Here is a 22,560-nt window from a genome sequence, read left to right as displayed (position 1 = left end):
TCTGCTGGTCACAATGGTGGACAATTCCTCCACTCCGACCTCTTTGTACTCCACGTGGCCCACAAATCAACTCAGGGGAAAGTCCCAGCCCTCCCTCCTGAGTTGTTCTTGGAAGTGCAACATGGGCAGCGTACATGTGTTCCATGAGGCCATCAGATGCTGAGTTATGATGGCTATAGGTGTATAGGTTTATAGGCTGCACACTATAGAGCAGGAGTCTCAAACATGTGACCCAGGGGCCAATTGGGGCCTGCGGGAAGATAGTTTGTGGCCCCCACCTTAATATGAACAGCAGCAGCGGCACCTACTTGGCAAGTGCGGGGTTTCCTCCCCACTTCATAGGGGCTGGGTCCTGCCTGCCTTCCCCAAGCGCCCACACGTCCAGAAGGTGAGCCTTCTCCCTGCCCGGCAGTCTTCTCCCTCAGGGGTTTGGCGCCACTGGGGCTTCTGCTTTTAGGTCTCTCTCCCCCCCCCCGCTCTTCGTGGGTCACCTGGCGTGGCTGCTGCTGCTGTCACCTCGTCCTCTCTGTGCTTCTCCTTCCCCCTGCCTGGCGCTCCTCCGCTCCCTGCCCATATGTGCTGCAGGAGGGGTGCTGCCAAGAGAACAGCCTTCTTGCACATGCTCCTGTCCCTCCCCCCCCCCCGGTTTCGCTCAGCCACACTGGTCAAGACCATGACATCTTGCCAGAGTGGGAGTCAGGAAGCCCCATTAGCTCTTGGGTAGGGGGGAGAGATTACTCTGCTGATGGGGCCAGCCTTGTAGAAGGGGCGCATGCAGCTGCTAGGGGTGTGTGAATCTGTGGGCATTTAAACCCCGGCGGTTTACTGCCACCCCCTCCACGGAACCTGGGTGCCTTGTCTTCCTGCAGCATCCCTCCATTGTCCCCAACCTGCGTCTAAAGAGGGAACGCTTCTTATGTGGAGAATGGTAACACGCGGGCAAGAGCAGACCACAGGGGGAAATCTTGCTCTCTCCGGGTTGTCATCCTTGCTTTTTCACTGCACTCATTTTACTTCTGGCTCAAAACATGCAGGTGGGAACCCTTACGAAAGCAAGTTCCCTGCAAGGAGGAGGACTTGTGCTCTTCCCTCCCACCCACCTCTTTCCTGTTTCTGCTCACGGCCAGGTGAGCAAGGCACAAGCCGGGCTGTTGCCAAAGACAGCTGCTTTCCCCCTTCTGCCTTGCTTCTGTCCTCAGCTTTTGAATGTTCACCCAGATATAGTGTGTCTGAACAGGGAGGCTCTGTCCACTGACTGTGGCAAATGACTTTTGGCATACTTTCCCTCGGCAAGCTGGCCTGATCTGCTGGAGAGGCTGGTCACCCTGGTGCCCCATCCGCAGCAAAAGGGTGCAAAGGAAGCAGCTCCTGCATCGACGGCTGCGGGTCCTCCTGAGTGGGCGGCAGAGCTGCTTCCTTGGGTCAACCCCGTTTCTCCTGCTGCAGGGCAGGGCTCTCACTGGAGGGTGCTGGGGGCAGGAGGAGGAGGAAGGAGGATAAATGATGGCCAGTCAGCAGACAGAGCCTCCCTGTTCATACAAAAAAAGCTTTAACAGAGCTTTTCTTGTGGAAAACCTGATGCGGCCCAGCCTCACCCAGACTCTGCCTCCAGTGGCCCCCAGGTAAATTGAGTTTGAGACCCCTGCTATAGAGTAAAAAATAGGGTTACTAGGAACAGAAAAAGATATCAGCATGTTAGGACAAGCCCCAGAGTTGATGGGGAACAGGAAGTTTATACTAAAGACCCCGGACAGACTGAGCCAGATTGGTGGCCGCAAAATATTGAATGTCTATTGCAGGAGAAGGGGATGGAGTACCGGTTTGGAAGAGGGAACACTCTTCCCCCCCCCTCATTTATTTATTTGAGGAAGCACAATTGCCTCAGCCATGCACTGAGCGCACGAAATAAAAGTCGACCCAACTGCTTGTCACGGCTGGATCTCTAGCTCTTAGCTCACCTCATCCCTCAGTATAAATATAAGTGACCTTGCTTCGTCCTTTATAAGCTGTGTGTGCTTCCTGGAGCAATGCTGCAGATTGGAGGCTGCCTCCCCCTCCCCCCCTCCCCACACCTGTCATGACTATGAGTCTCATGACATTATGTCACTCACACTATGCAAAACAGCCATCCCCATTGTTCATTCGTACTTTTCAAAGACAAGGAGTGTGACAGTTCAAAACTGCACGATAAAGCTTATATAACATACTGAAGCAATGCCGTGACTAATATTTTTTTTCCAGTTAGGTCTCCCTATATATATAAAAAAGGGAAATTAAATTTTCTGGGGATAGTGTAAACCCTTGAGGGGTTAAGAATTACAGGGATGGAACCAGAAGCCCTGAAACCAAATGTTGGGGGTCTTATGCAGGATACCACCAGGAGGAATTACAATCTGACAGCCACCAGTTTCTCCCCTGCCCCCCCCCCCGCTCCTTCCCTCTCTCACACGCACAATTGCTATATGCTTCCAAAGGCACTGTCTGCAGGAAATGTGGCTAGAAATGCCACCACATGTTTTCAAGAAGGGAGAGATGCCAGAAATTAGAAATTTTGACACCCAGGGCAATCTCCTGTCCTCTCCCATCTCGTGTATGGGTTTGAGCCCCCGCTAAGAAAACTAAGATAGAGAAAGTGATTCCCCTCCCCACCCCAAAGAAACAGGAAGTTTATGCTTTCAACCAAAGAAAAAGGAAGGAAGGAAGGAAGGAAGGAAGGAAGGAAGGAAGGAAGGAAGGAAGGAAGGAAGGAAGGAAGGAAGGAAGGAAGGAAGGAAGGAAGGAAGGAAGGAAGGAAGGAAGGAAGGAAAGCGGGGATAGACTAAGGAGGACTAAGAATTGTTGCTGTTTATTTTCCTAACATTCATCATGAGATTCACCCTCTCCATTTTTGATGTCCTCTAAATTTTGGTGCCCTTGGGTAAAGAGACAGTTTCTCCACCCTGGTTAAAGCCCTGACAGCTGTACTAGATACTGTATGCCCTGTTTTTGATGTTCAGTTAAAAAAGACATCAGTGTCAGTAAAGTAAAAATATTCCCTTTGCCAAATCTATTTTATATGAATGCTTGTCTTTTTTTAAAAAGAGTTTCTGGGGTGTAATACTATAAATATTTACTTGAGAGTAAGTCCCGTTGGAAAAAGTGAACTTCTGAGAAGGTGTAGAGCACTAAGTGGAGAGTGGTGTTTCCTATCCTCCCACCCCCACTGTTGTTGCTGCTTCTTTCATTATTCTGAAAAAAATGCATGCATATTGTCACTCGTAGTGGTTCAAAATTGTGGGAAAGTAGGGGACATGTTTCCACTTCTTTGTGAGGAAAAGAAAAACTAGAGTGGCTTTTAACTCAGTTTTCAGCTAACGCGTTCAAGTGTTGTAGCATCTTTTTCAAACTGCTTTTTACAAAAAAGATTGTGGCACACAATGATTTCTTTTCTAAGCTTCAGGCCCTCTGGCCCCCAAAGAACAAGACCAGCACCTTAAGCTTCAAGCTGGAGATGATGGTGAAGCACTGGGATGGCAATTCTGTTCTGTCTATCAGCCATGAGCAGCCTCACAGCTATATTATGATGTTTCTAGACCATACTTCAGTGCCTAATTCACTAAAGTAATTGAAACAAATAGAGAAAATGTCAAGGCAGGAGTGGGGAGCATATGGTTTTCCAATTATTTTGGATTGCCGCTATCCCCGACCATAGCTAGCATAGTCATAGGTTATGTGGATGGGAGTCTCTCATTGGTAACATCTGGGGGTGCTCATGTCCCCCCCCCCCGCATGAAGGTTGAAGACAGAATGTCCAGGAAGATTTGAGGCTGTCCTTGAATACAACCATAAAGTAAAGTTGTCTCCAAGGTGTCTTAATGTGCAAAATGACTTCTATAAGCTATCCTTAGAAGCAATCAGATATTTCCTATTGCTTCCTCCAATGAAAGCTCATAAATTAATCCATTTACACAAGCATCCCGCAGTGTGGTTCTAAATTAATTCAAATTCATGTTGTGAAGGCTCTCAGTATGCCCTTCAAACTGAACAAGATGGTCCTCTCCTGAGGAGAGACATGTCCTTTAATCACCACTCTGCTCTTCCATGCCCAGGCACTTATTTCAATCAGAGGAGGTGTGATGTTGTAACTCATTATTAAGCATAGCAGTAGTGCATTACCTCAGTGTGCATTTTTCAGTCAGCGTGTGGAGCAACTAAAAGCATCAAGAAACTATTAGCCTCTTGATCAATGTATTGATTAATCAAATGAACAAATATAATACAACTGCAGGGTATCAAGATCTCAGGCAAGAATTCCACTCAACAGGGTGCTGGGGAGACCTTCTCCGAGCAGCTGGCAAAAGACCTGCTTAGTGATCTCAGTGCAGAGCTTGAACATATTAGTAAAAAAGCTAACATGCTCCTGATTAATGTGTAACTTGTTGCACATTTGATGTTAGGTGCCACCACGTTGTCTGGAACCTATGGTGATCTTAACAAGGTTTCAAGATATATGAGACCTTTTAGGGACAGTTTGACCATTGCCACCCCACAATGAGTTTCTGTGGCCAAGCTGGGAATTGAATCCAGATCTCCTCAGTGTTACTCTATCACTCTGTTCACTGTACCACACCAATTCTCTACTGGGCATTAGTAACATATTCTTAATGCATTGCGGCTATGTTGTTTTTTGTTTAAAAAAAATCAGCCTTAAAAATCACTAAAAATAGCCAATCACACAAATTGCCCCAAAGTTACATTTTTCCCAATTATTAGTAAATGTCATTTGTTATGAAAAATTTGTCAGATTTACAACATTCTTGTCCAAATGTTAAACTATAATAACACTGAACCTAGTTGTTTTTTTTAAAAAAAGTTGCAATTAATGGCATTATTTTTAATACATCATTTCTACCTTTTTCCTTGGACTCCCACATACTTTGTCAGCTAGTATTAAGGGAAGGAGCAAGACGGAGCTTTTGGGAAGTGTCAGGTCCAAATCATAGGTAGGAAAAGTTTTTGTTTGTTTGTTTGTTTGTTTGTTTGGACTCTAGTTCCCAGAAAGGCTTATTGAACATGGCCACTGGCCTTGAAGGCTGGGGTACTTTGGACGTTGTAATCCTAAGAAGCAACTCTTTCCATCTCTGGGAAGGAAACTGTATGCGTAGAGGCAGAATATCCTTCCATACCAGATATTTTCAAAGTACCATCCCCAAATCTAAGCCAAAGACACTTGCAGAAGGAACCAGGGATTGAACCACAATTCCATGTGCCATTTACAAAAACCCATTTGTCTGGCAACAACACTGGAGTTCGGCAACATATTCAGTTCAATGTGTGTACAGGAACATGAGCATTTCAGTTTTCACCTTGCAAAAGGCAAAATGGTCTTTCTGTCTCTGAAACATTCCTTTGCCTTGAGAAGAAAGAGATTGTTACCATAGAGCCAGTTCTTCTCTGAATCTTCCCTGTTCACCGGATCAAAGATGACTGGGTTCTTCTGGACATGGAGAAGAGATAACAGGGGGTCAGCATGTTGCAGAGGTGGGGAGGGTAATGGAATACCCAGGAAAAGGACAGGTCAGACTGGCTGGCTAGCTGGAGCCTCAGACAGAAATTTCCCACCAGACAACTTTTCATTTTAGCTCCTACCTGTCTTTCAAATTTTCTTTTTCTTTCCTAACAAATTCAAAGTATATAAAGGGTGCCCTTTTCTGTGGCATTGACTAATTCTTCCATGAAGGCTTATAGCATGACAGGAACCATAAAAATAGGAAACAAAGAGGAAAACCAAGAAGATTCAAGGATCCTTGAATGTTCCTTGAAGAACCATTAGATTCTTCAAGTCTAATGGTTACCAACCGGAATGGCCTCTGAGAAGATTGGATGAGTAACAATCAAAACTTTTATTTAGTTGATCTAGTTTTTAAAGGTTTTTTTTTTTAAAGAAAATGTGCATCATAAATAGAAATCCATACTTCTATGTGGGATATGTAGCTACCATATGTATATTTTTCTTCTATCAAGATTCTAACCAGAGCAACCAAGCATTATCGGCAGTGCTGTTCGGAAGCAAGCCTTTCTTCCAAATTAATACGCTTTTCATCACTCTGTTTGCTGCATTGCCAAGTGACAACTATGAGAGGCAAACTGATACCACAAGAGAATGACTCTGATACAGAGTGGCATCACAGCTCCGCATTCTCCCCCCCACACTCCAGAGTACTTTTGAACTTCTGTTTGCAACAACAGTAAAATTAATTCCTATGCATGATGCATATGCAGCCATTCCTGATGCTGACCCACTTTCTCTTGTCGGTACTGGTTGTTGAGAGGAAGAGACAGCACTGGATGTGCTGGTGGCGATAGAGGCCAATTGCTTCAGGTATAGATTATGATAATTATGTGACATCAGGGTGATTCCAAGTTATGGTGACCCTCCCAGGATTTTCTAACTATAATGCACTCCAAATGCCTCTGTCAGTTCTGACTTCCAGTAGCGATCACAGACCATGTGGTCTGCCAAAGACTTTTGGCAAGCCACATGACACTGTCAGCCATCATGCATCTCTCTGGGGCTTTTGATTCAGGTGACCTTGCTTGGCCCTCCTCCTGGGAGGCAGTCCAGGCATTCAGACTCCCGACTGGATCGACTCACTAGCTCCAGGGATGCATTAACAGTGGGAGAAACTATCAGTTCTACTTTCCCCTGCATTTCGCTATTTTAAACCTTAAGTTTTTTGGTCCTACTGTACACATGATGGGATTAGGCACCCTTCAGTCTCGAGAGACTATGGTATCGTGTTCTGAATAGAGGACTTGGAACTGCGTCTAGTGTGGCTGAGAAGGCCAATTCGAGAGTGACAATCTCTTCCACACTGAAGACAAATACAATCTGTCCCCTGTCCAGCTCCCTGGTTTTGCTAATTTTGTGACTGCCTCTTTTCCTCGGCCTGCTGGATAAGGGTCTCTTCAAATTGGGAGAGGCTGTGATGCACCACCTGCCTCCAGGCTGAACGCTCAGATATCAAGGTTTCCAATCTGTTGAGGTCCATTCCTAAGGCCTTCAGATCCCGCTTGCAGATGTCCTTGTATTACAGCTGGGGTCTCCCTCTAGGGCATTTTGCCTCCACTAATTCTCCATACAGAATATCTTTTGAAATCCGACCGCCAGCCATTCTCACGACATGCCTGAGCCAACGTATGATAAAAAATAGTGAGAAAATGATTAAAAATTCTGATAAAATATGATAAAAATTTGTGAATTTGGGAAATTCTTCAAAAGTGATTGAAATGAAGTTTTCTGCTGTCTGCACCAGCAATATTGCATAGGTAGACTTATTTTCAACCTATAGTGGGGCCATCTTATGCCTACCTGCCCAGCTATGCAGATGTTAAAGACGAGAGACTTTTTAAAAAAAGAAGTAGCTAGCAACTCTAGTTTTACGAGGTTAGATACACAGGAATACAAACCCAGGTATTTAAGGGTTGGGCACTCTAAATTCTAGGCCTGGAGAGACTAATGTGTCAGCTTCAGTCCCTCCCATGCTTCACTTCATTATTTTTCAAGTTTTTTTCCATCCAGAAATTCTTACCTTAGATCAATAAATTGGACATGAATTTTTGCTATTTGCCTACCTGAGAAGTAGGTATGATTTGCCATCTTCAACTGAATGGCAGTATCTACAATTACAGCATCTATTGACAGCTAAATACAGTCCTGCATTGAGTGCTTCAGAGTCTCCTACACTTTTGGAAATGCTTATTGCATCAGTCCAAGAAAAGTAATCTGCATTATTTCTTTATAACTATTTACTGTCAGTTAGTAAATAAGGTCTCAGGGATAAATGGAAGAAAATTGATCGTGTTAGTTTAACCTAATCAATAGAAGACAGCACTTGCCAGTATATTTGAGTATCTATAGATATTAAGCTATGGCTCATCCAACATAAGTTCTTGTTTAGCACATAATGGATAATGCAATGTCTTTTTAGGAAGGGTCTGAGTATCAGGTGATGATAGTAAATGTCGGCACTGGGATTTTCTTGATGCATCTCTTAATCATGTGGTCAGTCATGAGCTCATCTTGAAGAGGAGTTATTACTCACATGAATTTTGTACTGAACCAATCTTTGATCTTTGTTGATGCTTACATACTTTTAAACTATATCACTACAGTGGTGCCTCGCTTTATGATCGCCCCACATTATGATGAAACCGCATTACAACGATCTTTTTGCGATCGCAAAACAATGGTCTGAATGTTTTTTTTTCCGCTTTGCGATGATCGGTTCCCTGCTTCGGGAACCGATTCTTTGCAAAATGCCGATTTTCCTCCAGCTGATCGGCAGTTTCAAAATGGCCACCAGGTAAATAAAATGGCTCCCTGCTGTTTTCTGGGATGGATTCCTCGCAAGACAGCCACTGAAAATGGCTGCCCTATGGAGGATCTTCGCTGGACGGTGAGTTTCCAGCCCATTGGAATGCATTGAAGGGGGTTCAATGCGTTTCAATGGGCTTTTTATTTTTGCATTACGACATTTTCGTTCTACAGCGATTTTGCTGGAACAAATTAACATCGTATTGCAAGGCACCACTGTACTTCTTGAAGATTAACCACTGGCCAGCATAGATGGACTATCCATGCCCTTACGACTGCAGAGAGACTGATTTTGCAACACTGGAAAGATGGATGCCCACCACTTGCAATCCAGTGAATAGAATATCTTGCAACACTATTGACATATGAGTGTATGGCATACAGACAGCAATTACACATGGACATGTTTTTTGATATCTGAAAACCTTTCACGGAAGCCTGTGTGTAGACACACTTAAGTTTTGTTTTTCTTTTTTTTTTTTGCCCCCTTTTTATTCTAGTTTTTCGTTGCTTTTGTAATATTATAATAATCCTGTGTTTAGAAGTATTAAAAAAGGAAAGAGTTTTTCCCATCATGAATGGGGAGAATTTTTTTTAATTTCAGCAAATTCTTAACATCAGTGAGCAGAAATGAAATTTTCACCCATCCAGGGTCTGGATGCTTCCATAGAAATGAGGCAAGAAATGAGAAGGGATTGTTGGAGTACCACAATGTATCATTGCTACTATGGCTATTCTTGATTTCCAGTGATCTTTCAGGATACACTTACAGTTTTATTGAAGAGATAGTTAGACAACAGGGAAGACTTGATTAAAGATTAGAGCAGCAGGACCTTGCTATTCCTGTCTGCAGACTTGGCTGCCTAGATGGCTGTTTAACAAATTCTCATTGTAACCTCGGAACTGTGTTGCGGCGTTCACCCTCGTGGCCCCTGTTTGTCTCACGAAACCCAGAGCTCACAATGGCAAACCAAAACCTCTTGACACGCTGCCACCAGTTGATCTCCTTATCAACGTACTTTACTTAGAAAAGACGAGGGTCCATTCAGTACTGACTATTTAATAGAACAGGTTTATTGATTACAGATGGTTTCTAGGATAATTCATAAGCATATTCCTTCAGTTTCACCAAGCATCAATATTAATCTTCTGTATTAATTATCACAGGTTACTAATCACTCCTCAGACTAATCACTCCTCAGATCCCCAAACTATTTCTCTCTCTCTCTCTCTGATTCCAAACTCTGACTCAGACTCTCTGACTGACTCCTCCTCTCAGGCTCTGCCTTTTCAACATCTCTCTTGGCTCCACCCCCAACCACATTAGCATAGGACATGAATAATACATGACTTATTACCTAACAAAGGGTGAAAGCTACATGTGTCAAACCAGAGATTAGGACAGGATGCCTGAGTAGGTGCTGATAGCTGCACTTCAGATACTGCTAGCTGTGACTGATGGTCTAGACACATTCTAATCCACCTTCTAGGCTGTGATACTGAATTTGAAATGGCTTTGGTTGCCCTGATGGATGACCTACATTTGTGAAAGGGCAGAAGGAATACAAACCTGCAAATGTTCATGGAACTCTCTGGGGCTTTTGACAGCATTGTCCAGACCATCTGATTTCAGCAGGAGGCATTGTATCTGTATGGAGTCCGGAGAGGCATGGCTAACATTCCCTCCAGTAAGTTTTATCAGGTTAGCATTGGGGCCTTTTCTGTGAAGGGTCCATTTTAATGAAGTGCCTTTCTGGTGGAGGTATGTCTCTCTTTGATTGTTTTAAAATAGTTTTTAAGTGCTTGAATGTATCAGTCTACTTTGGAAGGCCTATATTCCATATCTTACATTTTACAGTCTTGTCAGTCACTGATAGTTTGATTTTTTTATTTATATGAGACTGGTATTTTGATGACATTATTTTAGTGAAGCATGTGCATGTGTATTCCTTTTGAATGTGTGTGTGTGTGTGTGTGTGTGTGTGTGTATGTATGTATGTATGTAGGCACGCACGCACGCACGCACGCACATACATACATACATACATACATACATACATACATACATACATACATACATACATACATACATACATACATACATACATACATACATACATACATACAAAAGGAATACACATGCACATCCTTCACTAAAATAATGTCATCAAACATCTGTTTATTCCATGAGTGTTTGTGTGTAAACACACATCTAAACAGAGGGATTGTGTATATTGTTTGGTGTTTTGTTTTTATTTTGCTTACAGCCTTTAAAAAAATTCCTTAAGGTAATATAAAATGTTAAAAATTCAAATAAAATAATGTAGGAATTTTATCACCATCCTAAGCAGAAAGGAAAATACCTTGCATTTCCCATGAACCTTTTCAGCTGTGCTGAAAAACACAAATTCTCCGCCCTGCTTTGACGATTTTCAACAATTGCTTCCAAAGTGCCTTAGTTTGACTTCATTTCTGTCAGTGACATCTGTAGACTGACAAGTCTGACTCATCTCATATGACTGTGATGTCATTATATTTGGCATGGGGTCGCTGATTGGCTGGGATAACCAATGTGAGAAACATTCTCTGAGGAAGAAAGCCTTGGACCAGGTACAAAAATAGCATAGAAGCAGAAGACAGTAGAGCAAAAGACAGTACTTTTACCGTGAACAGGATGCAGAGGGAGGGAGAAATATTCTTTAACTAACATATTTTTTTCAGAGTGGGGGAAGAATTCACACTAGCCAAATTTCTGCTTAAAATATTGTCACATAAGTTCTATGCCAATAATTAACCAGCTACATTTTAATAGGCCATTCACACAGACTTGATGTTGCATTGCCATGGATGGCCATGGCTGCATGAACTGGTCCAGTGGTCCCTGAGAAATGATGGGTTTCAAAGGTCAGCACCAGCACTCTGTCTTTCAGTTCCACTGGACATAATGGGTTATTAAATGGTCCTTCCCTTTCCACACAGAACTCTGTGGAAAAGCAGTTGCCTTGACACTTATTAGGAGCTAAATGAAAAGCCCCAACCTGTGTGATTCCTTTCAACGAGCACAGACTTACAAGAGGAGCCAATTTGTAATGTCTACCGAATAAGGTATTTATTATGTCAGTGGGCAAAAAATGCTAAACTAAGCCAGCTGAGGTCTCCAGAATAATTTTGAATGAAATTACTTTCTCTGAAGGGGAAAAATCAGATTGCTTCACAGCCACAGCTTTTAATACTGATGCAATCATAATGCCTTAGCTGGAATATACAACACTATTAAGAATCATATGGCCGGCTATGAATCACTGTAGCAGCATCCATGAAATTAGGAGTGCGGTTTCTACTAGGAGCAGCAATAAATTTGTTCCCTCAGAAATCTGCTTTGCAAATATTGACACGGGGCAGTCAATGTAAAGCCGGCTGGATAGCTCAGTGGTTTAGGTATCTGGCTGCAGAACCAAAGGTTGGGAGTTGGGTTTGTCACTGTGCATCCAAGAAGAGCCAGCCTGTGTGGCTTTGGGCAAGCTGCACCGTCCCAGAGTGTTCCCAGAAGAAGGAGACTTTTGAGTACTCTCCACCTGGGAAACCCTGTAAAGGGTATATGAAAGAATGTGTCTGCCTGTCTCTGTCATATCTCCAAGCCCATGAAACTTGGATACTAGGGGACAATGACATTATGGATCTCGGAGTTATGCTATTTTTAAAGATTGTGGTCACCAGATAGCAGACAGCTGGCTCTTCAGGGGTAGGGGCCTCCTCAAAAGCAGGACATATGTATGTATATATGCATCTTTATGTGTACTAAGCATCTATATGGTCACATTCATCTGTTTAGAGAGAGTCTAAAAGAGAGAGTGAGAATTCCTGTTGCCTTATAAGCTCTGGAGAGAGAGGTTGAATGGCCCATGGCAGATGGAAGAAATCAGGAGAAGAAAAATACGCCACATTGGCCAGTTGTCTGGGTTTTACTTAACTATGCCATCTTGTGCTCATTTGCACTTTTATCTGATTCAGAGAAGCAGACTCTTGTTAGAAGGAACAATGCACGCAATGTGCCCCTGGAGGGCTCTCCTTTGTGCCGGCAATTTCACAGCCACTATGTGACGGATCCTGTGAAGGACAGTCTGTTGGCAGCAGGGAGGGAGCTACTTACACAACTGTCTTTCCCCTTCCTCTTTCCACAATGTAACCGGAGCTTTTGTAGAAGCCAAGATATAAGGCAGAACATGCAGTTATTTTTTTAGCCAGTTCTTTCACAGGAAACAAACCTTCTTCCGCTTTTCAGCATGTTTGGCTATCAAATGTCATAGCTGTAGCTGACCCCAGATTTGAGGGCCTTGGAGGTGTAAAACTGTGGAGTGACTCATTGGTCTTTGTACTGTATGCACACACTATATGTGTCTTCATGGGGGGGGGGGGAACCACACTAGTTGGCATTCAGATTAAAAAGATAGCATGACCGACTTCAGTTATGAAGGCCAGAACAGCCCAAGCATGTGTAACAGTAATCTGGCACAGGGTTGTTTATTGCCTTCTTTTCCTTGGTCAGGATTTTCTAACAGCATTTTTGTATTTTGCCTGCATTTGGCTCATGGAGAGGGAGGTTTGCATGTCTGTATGCGTCTGAGAGGAGAAGAGAGAATGGGATAGGATAAATCTTCCCATTCAGAGTCACTTTTATTTTTGGCCGCACTCCATTCTATATCCACCTAGCCAGGAGGAAAGTGTCCTGCTTATGTTGCACTCCGTAGCACTTAAAGCATACACTGGATCCTGGACAGTTTACAATTTAATTATCTAGACTATGCATTACCCACCTACCTGCGCAATTTACCAACATCAGAAGGAGGATTCAACCTTGAGCTGGCTACCTGAGCCTTTCGAGATCAAACTCAGGTCATGAGCAGAGAGACCAGACTACAGTTTAAACACCGTGCATACAGGAATCCTGTATGCAAACAGAAAGCCTTTTACTAATCATGGCATTGCACTGTTAATTGACTTTTGGAAAAGAAAGTATCTGTGTGTCAAGGGCAGGAAGCCTTCCACTTGTAGGAACCAATGGGAAGGAGAATATTTTAAAAAAAAAAGGTCAAAAGAAGATGTTAGCATGGCAAGGGTCAAGAGATATTGATTGCTATGCCACAGCCCTTCCTTTCCTTCTACTATCTTCATAGGATCATTGTTTTTGGCACAGTTGGGGCTGACTGAGCTCACTTGCTTAAGACTTCTGAGTCCCCACGGGTGAACAGTGAATCTGACTGGCCCTAATGGAAGCCTGTGTTTTGATGTGGGTGGGTGGGCGGTGGTTGTTTTAAATTCCCAATCTGTTTAAAACAAAATTCAAGCAACCATTTTGGTATGGCCAATATTTGGGTTGGGAGGGATAGCCTGGCCATGCCAATTCATCAGGTTCCCCTCACACCTGTTACATTTTGCTGCTGTAACTCCAACCCATCCCCATACATGTAATTTAAACTGAACCTCAAATGTCCATAGCTATCAGCTCTGTTCAAGCATTATACTTAAAAAGAGAACTGGGAGATGCATAAGATGGGGGTGGGGCTACACTTTTGGCCCCATCACAGGCATCCTCGTTGATGTTGGCTGGCTGTTCCTTCTAAGTCCCTTCCCTCCCCAGGATGAAATGTGAAGGGCTTCTTACTCATCCCATTTTATCAGGGTTCTGGGCCATGTCATGGATGGCTATTTCCCCTGGTCTGCAGAATACAAATTTAAACCCATATTTGACCTCCCTGCTCAACAAAGCTAGAGGGAGCGTACAGGGTTCTTCCCATCCTCACGTTATCATCACAACCGTTCCGTGAAGCAGATCAAACTCAGGTGGGAAAGAGTGTAAGTGCAGGCCTGTGCTGACTTTAAAGCTGTGCTTTCAGTGTTTTAAATGTTTGGCGTTTTTAAGTTCATGTTGTTTGGGTTTTATACTGTTTTCAATATCTTATGTCTTAAAACATAATATACCTGCTATACAGGTTTGTAACCCACCCTGTGATCCTATGATTGAAGACTGGCTAGAACGAACGAACGAACGAACGAACGAACGAACGAACGAACGAACGAACGAACGAACTAACGAACTAACGAACTAACGAACTAACGAACTAACGAACTAACTAACTAACTAATTAACTAATTAACTAATTAACTAATTAACTAATTAACTAATTAACTAATTAATTAATTAATTAATTAATTAATTAATTAATTTATGTGTGATTAGGCCAAGGACACCCAAGCTTTTATTTTTCCTTTGCTGACTGAGGACATAGATCTTAGCTCTTTCAGATGTTCTAACCGTCACACTGCAATGGCTGATATTCAGCAGTAAATTGCAACTAGAGTAGGCCCATTGGATCAGTGGGGATTTCTTGAGTCAATTCCCTGCAAGTTCCATTGATTCCATTGATTGGGGCTATTCCAGTTGTGACTTACTCCTGGATTTCAGCCACTGACACACCGAAGACTCAGACTCAGAGTTAGGGGTGGAATTGGGTGTGTGCATCACTGCAGTGTATTTGTGGCATGTGCCTGAACAGAGCTATCTTTGCTGAGCTCAGCAGGGGCATTTTCGGGCACATAGGGCAATCAGCATATTGAACGCGAGAACCAGCCACCAAGGCAAGAATAGTTTTACTCAGTATTCTGTTCTTCATTATTCTGTTAGAATTGACATTTCCATTATAGTTCTTGGTTAGGAATGTATGTGTGTGTGTGTGTGTGTGTGTGTGTGTGTGTGTGTGTGTGTCTGTCTGTCTGTCTGTCTGTCTGTGTCTGTGTCTGTGTCTGTGTCTGTGTCTGTGTCTGTGTCTGTATGTGTGTAAGAGCGAGAGGGGGGAAAAGAGAGAGAGAGAGAGAGAGGTCTCTGTAAATAGGAGCTTGATTACATAAAATAAGAACCAAACAGAAACACAATTTCTTGAACAGCTTGTTAAGGTAGCTTGAGTGACTAAGCTTCCCACATCTCATTCAGAGTCAGAAGATAGCATTGATATACACCGACTTCACATGTTGCTGAGTTTACATCTTTAAGGGATTCGTTGTTGTTTAGTCATTTAGTCGTGTCCGACTCTTCGTGACCCCATGGACCGCATTTCCTACCATTTCAAAAGGGAATCCTCATCCCTTGCATCTAAGATTTTGGAAATGATTGCTTTCTTTGTACCCTCTATGTGGCTTTTACCTGGCCTACACAATCAATCCGATTCACAACCTTGTTCCTTTCTGCAGGACTATTTCTGACAACACTTCTACAAATTTCTGATAAGCCAAGCGGAAGAGATGTAAATGTGAACTGGATGAAATGGAATCACACCCTAATCTCTGAAAATGTCAGCATTGTGTGCCACAGACAATGCTTCTTCAAAGCATCTGATGTGGGTGTACGTTCAGTTATTATGAATTAGCCTTGGTAAACTGTATGCAAATCTTTGTCCCCTTTGTGGTGGTGCATTTCCTTTCCTTTGAACATGGGTCAGTGGCCAATCAAACATCTGAATTCACACGGCTGTTTTGCTGGAGGCAGTAACCAGCTGGCAAGGAACGCTGACTCTGAACTTATTTCTTATTCCTGTTTGAACTGCCCCCTTTTTGCATTTCTACACACACACACACACGCACACAGAGAGAGAGAGAGAGAGAGAGAGAGAGAGAGAGAGAGAGAGAGAGAATTCTTGGAGTGTTTTGCACACACAGGTCAAGCATCACAAGCTTCTTTTGATGGAGATGGCACATACAACATGAACAAGGCGTAAATCTTGCAGTCTCTGGCTCTTAGTGAGAAACTGAGGAGGGAAAATCCCTCTTTTCTTTTCACAGTGAGATATTTTTACTGATATATCTCATGGGCAACCTGACAGGATTTCTTGGAGATTTCAGGGCATTTCCTTTTTCAGAAGAAACACCAACATTGACAGGATTGTTCCTGCACAAAATGGCATCTTTCCTGAACAAATTTCGCTAGAAATGTTTTTGAGCTGTGGCGTGTCTTTGTGCAGAAGACGAGGTGAAACAAGCAAAAAGATGGAAGAAACAAGACTAGCTGTGTGTATCTCATTTTTATGAAAAATCAGGTAATCTTGCTAGTGTAGGTGGAAAATATGGTAAAGCACGGCTAGATTCAGAAAACTATAAGGAACAAGACATTTTCTAGGTACTCTCCACATTCCTGCTCCTGAAGTCTCAACCTTGTCTCCTATTCTGATGATTATATTCAAATATGCACCCATCCCTACAATGGATAGCTTGCCATCACATGTTCAGTCACAGAACAGCATCCCCATACAAAATGTTTCTGAAGCTTATCATAGATTTGGGACACTGTGTTTTCCTTGACAGAGGCCTCCTCTCACTACCAATCAAACTTCAAAAGGTATTGTGCAGTTATTTCCCTCCTGAAATGGAATTTTTTTTCTTACTAAAGAAAGGAAGAAGAAAGAATATACCATGGAAGAATATGGAAGGGTTACAAATTGAAGATGACTTGCAATGTATCAATACTAGAGATGGGGACAAATCGCCAAAATGGGGGTTCATTTTGGTTCACGGTTTATCAAGGTTGATGAACCATGAACCACACATTTCCAGGTGGTTAACCAACGAACCACAAATTGTTTCATTGGTTCATTGGAGCCTTTTTTTTAAAGCCCGTGGCTAATCGGTGCACACATAGGCAGACAGGGCAAGCTAGGCTGCCAGAAGGGAAGCCAGACTCTGTTTGCAAAGCTGGTGGTGGCAGCAGTGGAGGTGGAGGAGGACGAGGACATGGTAGGGAGGCAACGGAAGGGGCAGGGGATTCTGTGGGGAGCAGTGAACTAGGATGTTTGCAAATTAACTCCCAAATTCATTGCTTTGGGAAAGTTCAGGTTCCCTGGTTTGGATGAACCTGAACTGATCTGCAGCAACGAATTGGTGATTTTCCACAAATTTCCTGGTTTGTATTGAGCTTTGTGCTCATCTCTAATCCATATTACAGAGGTCTAGCACTTTAAGTTCATTTTAACTGTCATGGCTCCCTCCTGAGGAATCCTGGGATATATAGTTTGTGGAGGCAATCAGATGAGGGCACCCGAGGTCTTTAAGAGAGAGTCCTGCATACCTCACCAAAGTATAAATTCTCAAACTCTTCAGTATGTTGCCATGCTAATTAAATTGGAATCAAACTGATATGCCTGTGTGGCGTAGATAAAGCCCACTGTATGCATTCATTGTAAAAGTTTGTGAAAGAAGCAGAGCAAGAACGTAACAAAATCCCCACCTAGAATCACACATATGGTTTCTTCTTCCAGTTCCACTGCTATGTGCAGAGCGTTGCCTGGGGTTTCCAATCAACAGAACAGAGTTCTGCCAGCTTGTCAACTAGTTTAAGACTTCTGAATCTCCAGATGTTGACAGTTTTCATTCGCGGCAGATCAAATTCTAAGAAAAGCAATGCCTAAACCTTGAATTTCCAGCAGGTTCCTTGGCTGCCTCACTAGACTTCACCATGGCTTCATCCCAACCTTAGGATTCTGCCAACACCACTCATCCGATTCAGCAACAAAAAAAAGTAGTCACCAAGGGAAACAATGGCGCCCAGCAGATGCTAATCTCCACTCAGTCCATGTTTTTAAGAAACATGCCTATCATATCTGAATAGCTGGTCTGATTTCTGTTTCATAGCCCAAACAGGAAAGAATTCAGCATGGATCATCTTTCTCAGCTTGGTGCTTTCTAGATATTTTGAATAACAGTTCTCATCAACTCCATCCTGCTTGCCAAAAGATCGTGGGATTTAAAACATGTAGTGGCTGCTAAGGTAGGAAAAGTTGTGTAGTCATTTGCTGGGCATAGCTCCTGCAGACACCCTCTGAAGAGGAGTTAAGTAGACCTTCATCCTCAGCCATATCTTTCTGCTGATAGACCATGCTTTGCTTCTCTGTTCCAGGCCTCACATGGTAACACTGTGTAACTTGACGACATCCCATTATTTTAGACAATATTCATAAACCCCTTTTAAGAGTTCAATAACTTGTGAACATGACCTAAGGTCACATGAGGCTGCTGAGCAAGGATAAATCTGGGAGTCCTATAGAGCAGAGATGGTGAACATATGGTCTGCAGTATGTTAGTCTTTTTTTTTGGAGGGGGGGTTATATTTCATCAAGCCCTTTCTCAGTTCTGGTGAACCAAATAAGATTTTCAAAAGATGTGAGATGTTGAAAGAATTATTTACTATTGCTAACCCATCATTGATTTCTATGGCTAAGGAGGGATTTCAAGTGGTTCTCCAGAGTCCTAGTTTGACACTCTTCCCATTTTTCTACATTGGATGATATGTTTTTTAAAAAATATATATTTATTTAAATTTTTTTCATGCCACCATTCTCCTTAAAAGGAAAAAGCGTGCTGCTTATATACTGCCCCATAATGCTTCAAGCACTCTCTGGGCGGTTTACAATTTAATTATGCAGGCTACACATTGCCCCCCCAGTGAGCCGGGTACTCATTTTACCGACCTCGGAAGGATAGAAGGCTGAGTCAACCTTGAGCCGGCTACCTGGGATTTGAACCCCAGGTCGTGAGCACAGTTTTAGCTGCAGTACAGCGATTTAACCACTGCGCCACGAGGCTCCTTGTGGAGGACCCAAGGTGGTTTATATTATTAAAAGACAATATTTAAAAGCTAAAAACAGTAAGTATTACAACTATTTAAAAGAATCAAACAAATGGTAAACAAAAATGGTAAACAAAATCAACATCATAACCACATGACATAACACACCATTTCATACCCTTCTCAGATAGCCAATCATTAAAGGAAAGCCTGGTTGAAGAGAATTGTCCTTGCCTGCTTCTGGAAGGACAGCAAATTTTATTTTTTAATATGACTCCTCTGGACACATTGACTCCTCTGGCTAGAGCCAATGGGATTCACAGTCAACAACATCTTCAGAGTCCAAACCTGCTGTTCTCTACCCCTGCTGTTTGGACTGTTGGCTGATTCTTCTGATTAAACCTGTGCCAGCTCTCGTCCACTTAGTTCTGTGATTATGGTAGCCTGCTCTTATCATCAGAGACCCACTTACTCAAAGACATCAAACTGGGACACATGAGTTTGTCTTCCATGTAAATAGAAGTATGTCTCCAGCAGCCCTGAAGCTCTCTTTTAGTCCCCAAGCCAGTAGGAGACCTGAGCTGTGTTGGGTGTTCCCGGATGAACCACATTCATTCCCTTTCCTAACATAACTTCTGTATAAATGGAGGGCAAGGTACTGAAAACAGTAGTATCAAAATGGACATGTTAAGCATATGAGCTGTTTTGATACTAGTTTGCTTAGGGGGGTTGATATGATCCTCAGTTACTTTGTGATGTTTTCAATAAATGCACGGTAATGGGACTGAAAATTCGTGAAAGATCCAAGGTTATAAATGGGGGGAAAAAGTTCATTAAAGGCCAGATAATAACTATTTATTTACTCATGCACCTGAAATATCCATTTGAAATAAATTGTGTGTGTGGTGGGGGGGGTGTCCATTTTCTCTCCCACCACATTTTTACAGCTCCTAATTTTTGAAAACGTTACAAGCTGCAGTTTGAAAATGATCTCTGGTGGGAAAAGTTAGGACATGTTATTTACGTCCCCATTAATCATTGCTGCTATTTGAAATTCACATCATTGGGGAGTTATCAATAATTAAAAGGGAAGATGTCATTAAAGACTGCTCCGGAGGAGACCGCAGCCACGCTGGATATAAACTTTATCTTCAGAATTACAGAACATGATTAACAGGGAGGAAAAAGTATTATCTCTTGTTTGAGGCCCTTGACCTTCAGACATGTCTAGCATATTCTTTGGCTCCCAGACAGCTCAGAAGAGGTCTCGGGAGCAGAATGAATATTCCACAGTGCCTGGCAGGAGAAAGGGCATCTTCAAATCTGAATTTTCAGGCAAGCTGTTCCTTCTTGAGTTGGTTTTCTTGGAACTATCTAGTGATACTAATGGGTAATGTTATTTTCTAAAACTCTGCCTCCCCCCCCCCAGTACACTAGTATAGCATGAAGCTGTTTCACTGGAGCTAGAGAATTTTGTTTTCTTTCAAATCATAATATTGCAAAGCTATTAAGAAGGAGCTACTCGTCTTGCCCTTTCTGGCAGATTCATCTAAGATGGAGCCACTTCTGGGCTGAAATACTTCTAAATTGATAATAAACAATGAAAACTTCAGTGCAGAAGTAAGTGCAAGGTCAGTTTACCTCAGTTCCATCTGTCAAAAAAGGGTACATGTGTGAGTGAATATGTGCACACATGTAGCCTTTTGGTGTTCACAGAATTATGCAATTACCTCCCCGGTTGGGATGAGTTAGTGTCCAAAAGCATGAACTTTGTTTTATACCTGAGCTGTACATAAATAGCTGCTTGGACAATGTTGTTAATTCACTGGTTGCATTCATATCCTCTGCCTTTCCTTCTATGACGTCAAGCAGCATGAACTGCACCATATGTCCCCCACCTTATCTTCACAAAACATCCTTGCAGGATCGGTCCAGTTGCAAGAGAGAACAATTATCCCAGAATCACATGGTGTGTTTAGTGGTTCCACTGAAGACTTTAACTTGGATCTTCTAGGTCAAGCATTCTAACCACTACACCACATTGCTCTAATCATGATTTTATAATCAAATAGGATCATTGTGAACATGTAAATATGGATGCTTGTCCGTAATGGGCTTCCTCTTTGGCAGGATGGCCACATAGGCTTTTTTAAAAAGAAAAAAAGAAAAATAAAGAAAATGTATAATCAAAAAAGAAGACAAAATATTACACTGATGTGTATATCATTTGCATATATTAACATACAGCTGAAAATCAATGACTATCTGATAGATGGTTGTCTAATTTTCTCTTGAATGCCCCCAGCATTAGAGAATTCATCACTCCTGAGGTAATCGGTTCCATTGTTGGACTACTCTAACAGTTAGGAGGTTTTTCCTGATATTCAACAGGAATCTGGCTTTCTGTAGTTTGAGCTCATTATTATATGTCCTGCACTCTGGGATGATGTAGAACACACACTGTCCCTCCTCTGTATGACAGTCTTTCAAATATTTGAAAAGTGCTATCATATCTCCACTCAGTCTTCTCTTCTCAAGGTTAAACATAACCAGTTATTTCAGTCTTTCCTCATGGTACTTGGTTTCCAGTTCCCCTAATCATCCTTTTTACCCTCCTCTAAACATGTCCCAGTTTGTCATCATCCTTCTTAAAGTGCTGTGTCCAGGTCTGGACACAGAACTCAATATGAGGTCTAATCAGTGCTGAATAGACAGGAGCTAGTACTTCATAGAATTTGGAAACTACATTTTTGTTCATGCAGCCTAAAAGGCATGTGCCTTTTTATCAGATTGTTGATTCATATTCAGCTTGTGATCTACAACAATTCCAACATCCTTCTCACTTGTAGAAATACTGAGCCAAATATCCCCCATCTTGTTACAGTGGGGTTAGTCCCCTCCCCCAGATGTAAAACTTCTCCTTGTTAAATTTCATTTTGTTGTTTTCAGACAAGTGCTCAAGCCTATAAAGATCCTTTTGAATTTTGTTCTGTCTTCCAGGGCATTAGCTATTCCACCCAGTTTTGTGTCATCCACAAATTTGAGAAGCATTCCCGGCACCCCTTCATCCAAGTCATTAATAAAAATGTTGAAGAGCACTGCACCCAGGATTGAGCCTTGTGGTATCCCATTTGTTACCTGTTTGAGAAGGAGTCATTGATAAACACTCTCTGAGTATAACTTTGTAGCCAACAGTGAATCCACCTGATACTTGTTCTATCTAGCCCAAACCTAGTTAACTTGCTAATAGAGATGGGTATGAACTGCCAGTTCAGCAGTCCATACTGGTTTAGCAGATGGCCAAACAAATATTCTGTGGTTTAGCACCCCACCACCTCTGGCAAGTGCCTACTCAGAGTCAGCACCGGGATGAGGTGGGACAGAAAAGCTGGGGTGCTGCTTCCGAGTGCCCATCTCTACTTGCTATTCAGAATATTATGGGGCACTTTGTCAAAGCTTTACTTAAGACAAGATATATTATGTCTACAACATTCCCACCATCTACCATGGAGATTATCTGATCAAAAAATGACATAAGGTTAATCTGGCAGGATTTTTCATGACAAATCCATGTTGGCTTCTAGTTATTGCTGCA

At 42.5% G+C, this 22,560-nt stretch overlaps 1 protein-coding gene and 1 long non-coding RNA gene across 3 annotated transcripts in view; one reads left to right on the top strand and one right to left on the bottom strand.

Moving 5' to 3' along the window:
* CPLX1 (complexin 1) overlaps nucleotides 1-22,560 on the bottom strand; it is a 186,071-nt gene that overhangs the window by 50,325 nt on the left and 113,186 nt on the right. The window lies entirely within an intron of this gene.
* LOC144586504 (uncharacterized) lies at nucleotides 8,633-21,144 on the top strand. The gene is made up of 2 exons (XR_013541361.1): nucleotides 8,633-10,044; nucleotides 15,602-21,144. It is a non-coding gene; the product is annotated as an uncharacterized LOC144586504 (long non-coding RNA).

The sequence above is a fragment of the Pogona vitticeps genome, chromosome 2 (assembly GCF_051106095.1).
Source record: "Pogona vitticeps strain Pit_001003342236 chromosome 2, PviZW2.1, whole genome shotgun sequence".
Lineage (NCBI taxonomy): Eukaryota > Metazoa > Chordata > Lepidosauria > Squamata > Agamidae > Pogona > Pogona vitticeps.
This window is presented reverse-complemented; position numbering and strand designations above follow the sequence as displayed.